The following is a 4,062-nucleotide window of genomic DNA, read 5'->3' as shown; positions in this document are numbered from 1 at the left end:
TGGAGGAAGAATCATTAACAACCTGAGATATGCAGACGATACAACTCTGCTTGCTGAAAGTGAGGATGACTTAAGGCACCTACTGATGAAGGTTGAAGAATACAGTCTGCAGTATGGATTACATCTCAACATAAAGAAAACAAAAATCCTCACAACTGGACCAATGAGCAGCATCACAATAAATGGAGAGAAGATTGAGGTTGTCAAAGAATTCACGTTGCTTGGTTCTACAATCGATGCCAACGGAAGCAGCAGTCAGGACATTAGACGATGTGTAGCACTGGGAAAGTCAACTGCGAAGTAACTGTTTCAAGTGCCGAGGAGCAAGGATATCTCATTGAGGACTAAGGTGCATCTGAAACAAGCCATGATATTTCCAGTTGCCTCGTATGCATGTGAGAGCTGGACAATGAATAAGGAAGACCGAAGAAGGGTTGATGCTTTTGAGTTGTGGTGCTGGTGGAGAATGCTGAAAGTGCCATGGACTGCTAAAAGAACTAACAGATCTGTCCTGGAGGAAGTGCAGCTGGAATGCTCCTTGGAAGCAAGAATGGCCAGACTTCGTCTCACCTATTTTGGTCATGTTGTCAGAAGGGACCATTCCCTGGAGAAGGATGTCATGCTTGGTAGGGTGGAGGGTCGACGAAAGAGGGGGAGGCCTTCAAGGAGATGGATTGATATGGTGGCTGCGATGATGGGCTCAAGTATAGCAGGGATTGTGGGGCTGGCATGGGATCGGGCAGTGTTTCGTTCTGCTGTGCATGGGGTCGCTATGAGTCGGAAACGACTCGATGGCACTTAACAACAACAACAACAGTAAGCCCAACCAGTGGTTTTTCATTTCAATCATTAAAGTTTTCCATTCTGGAAATTACATTTGCTTTTTATTTGTTTGTATTTATGGTATCTTTTCCTCAGCTGAGGTTCCATATCTGTTCACTTATTATGCGTGTATATTCTTTTAAGTCCTCATATATATTTATAATAATTGTTCTTAAGTCCTTGTTAGCCATTTCAACATCTGGGGTCAGTTTTTATGGTTAATTTTTCTATTGATTATAAGTCACATTTTCTGTTTTTTTGTGTCTAATAATGTTTAATTGCATACCAGATATTGTGGATGATATGATAGAACCGATTTGTAATACTCTTTAGAGTGTTGAGTTTTGTTGTAGTAGGAAGTTAACTTGGCTAGACAAACTCCAAACTCTGTTTTTCCCAAAGTGGCATCAGCTGATATCATTGTTTACTTCTTTTAATCTTTCACTAATGTTTTTGGCTAGTCTGCTTAGAATCTACTACACACATGTATAATGCAAGGATCAGTTAAAGATTTGAGCAGTGTTTATATGAATATGTTGAGTCTCCTGTATTGTGGTTCCCTCTTTTCTAAGATTTCCCTCCCCATTTCCATATATACTGGTAGCCTTGAACTCTGTTCTCTGATTCCTCAAGATTGTAAGACTGTGGCTTTCTGCTTTCTCCCTGTATTGTGTATCCTAGACTAGGGATAGAGGAGAGCTGCTGTCAGGTGACAAGGTATATCAACATGAATCTCATTTAGTACAATTTCCTTCTTTCAAAGGTTAATTCCTTTCCCATCTCTGACTGCTTTTAAACATTTTCCAGTGCCTTCAAATGTTTTATTTATTTATTTATTTTGTCCAGAGTTTACAATTACTCATTATGAAACATGCATGGTGGCAACCATTCTATCTGCAGAATGGCTAATAGCTACCCTACCATTACCAAAAGCAAATATTGATGTATTTTTTCTTTTGTGACTTTCCTGTTTTATATTCTCCACCATTTTACATTTGACATATTCATCTTTTCTTATTAAATTATAAACTATTCATGATGAGCTCATTTCTACATCTGTTCTGATTGCAACATATTTGAATTGCCTGGTAAGGTAGCTTTTTTCCCTCCACATTTGAAACAGAATATAGAGGATAACCTAAGACAGGATTTACAAATGGATCAAAGACAAATATAAATATGGAATTAAAAATCATTTCAAGGAGGTATCCAGCTACACTCTGTTATGTAAGCATCCATAAGCTTACAGCGCTGGCTACACATGACACAATTATTCCTGTTCCTGGCCCAATTTGCGTAGGCTGTTTCCTCTACTGTAACGTTCTGCCCACTATTTTGACTTTACTCAGCATGAGGTAACTAGAACAAGGATCACTGAATATGGAATCAAGAGACCTGGATTTTAATCTGAGCTCTCCCAGACCCCAGCCAGTTCATAGGAATTAGTTTCTTTAACTTTAAAATAGTAAAAGCAGTAGGTGATTGTGATGTAGATAAAATGAAGGAGGTGAAAATGCCCAGCCCATGTGTGACACACAGGAAGAGCTGGACAAAAGTTAAATCTGAATTATTTCCTGAGTTCTGACCCACTCACTAATAAAGAAGAGAATGGATGTTTTCTTGGATTGGGGTGTTGTGGGTTATATCATAGGAAAGGACGGAAATGTGAGTGGAGGTATCAACCTTGTATAGATATGTAGGGTAAAAGTTTATGTAGATATATATGGTACTAGATTCCTTTTACAATCTGAATTTGGATTTGCTCTTTGGAGTATTAATAATTAATTACTATTTTAATGCACTAAATTTAGGATAGTTGTATCCCACACTAATTCCCTTACAACTGATTGGCTGATCACATTGGATCACATCATTAAGGATGATTATATAATTACATAACTACCAAATTACATCATTACGTAACTGCAAACCACTGAGAATCATACTCCAGTCAAATTGACACATATTTTGGGGGAACACAATTCAATCCATGACAACCTTACTAGGTATGTTATGTCAATCAAGTCACCTGTATTTGCTTACTGTCACCACAATAACCCTGCAAGACCAACTATCTCTTACAAGAGATAAAAGAAGAGAGAAACAAACAGAGAGGGGTGACTTGACTACCACCAAGAAAGAAGAACCAGGAGAAGAGTGCAACCCTTGGACCTGGGGTCCCTCTGCTGAGAAACTCCTAGACCCAGAAGGAGAATGATGATGCCAAGATAAATGGAAATCTCCAAAGGATGCTAAACCTAGAGTTGTTGAAAGGAGACAAGGATCTTCTCAGAGCTAACAGAGAGAGAAGGCCTTCCCCTGAGGGACATTTGTACCTTGAATGTGGACTTCTAGCTTCCTAAGCGTGAGTGAATAAATTTCTCTGTGCTAAACCCATCCCATTTATGGCATTTCTGTCACAGCAGTATTAGATAACTAAGAGAAAGGTGAAGCGTGGATTCAATTTCTGATCTATCTTACCTATGATGCCAAGTGTTTCTGCATATATAAATGAATATAACAGATTAACAGTGTGCCTGGTGTATAAGATTAAATCTCTAAGTCCTGATTGAATATGAGTCTGAATCTGGCTTCCTTGGTAAGTGTCTATCATTGAGCCACACAAAGCAGAGACAGGGGACTCTGGAGGACAATCTCAGCCACAAGGCCACTGTGACTTTCTGCACGAACCATGCTGCCCTTTGCAGTGCTTATACCTGCAGTGCTGAGCAATAAGCCCACTGAAGCTGGAAACCTAAAGCATCAGTTCTCCTCTTTCTTCCCTATATTTTCTGATTGACAAGGTACTAGGGAGACCTGTGAGGGACAGGAAAAGCCAGAACTATAAAATGAGGAGGAAAGAGTCAGAGAAGGCCCAAAAGCAATGGCCAGGCTCCTTGAGAAAGAGCGCAGCAAACTGTGGACCCTGAAGAGCACAGCAGCCTGTGCACAGGTATTCTGGCCAATCCACTCAGATACCACAGGTATTTGGCTTGTTCCTGTTGAGTGGGAATCAGACAAATTTCCTCCTTGGACCATAGGAAGCAAATAAATAAATAAATAGAGCTAGAGATCATCTCATCATGTTAAGGATGCCCCCAAACATGTATAGAAGGGCATAATGACCAAGATTCTCAAGGTCTAACAACCTGTGCAGGAATGAGGACATATTACATCTGAAAGCTCTGAAGAATGCCTATATTACCAGGCTTAGGACAAACCAGATCTAGTTTATGAAAA

Source organism: Orycteropus afer, unplaced genomic scaffold, assembly GCF_000298275.1.
Source record: "Orycteropus afer afer isolate SDZICR_OR568_19922 unplaced genomic scaffold, OryAfe1.0 scaffold00054, whole genome shotgun sequence".
In the NCBI taxonomy this organism is placed as follows: domain Eukaryota; kingdom Metazoa; phylum Chordata; class Mammalia; order Tubulidentata; family Orycteropodidae; genus Orycteropus; species Orycteropus afer.
Note: the sequence above shows the minus strand (reverse complement) of the source record.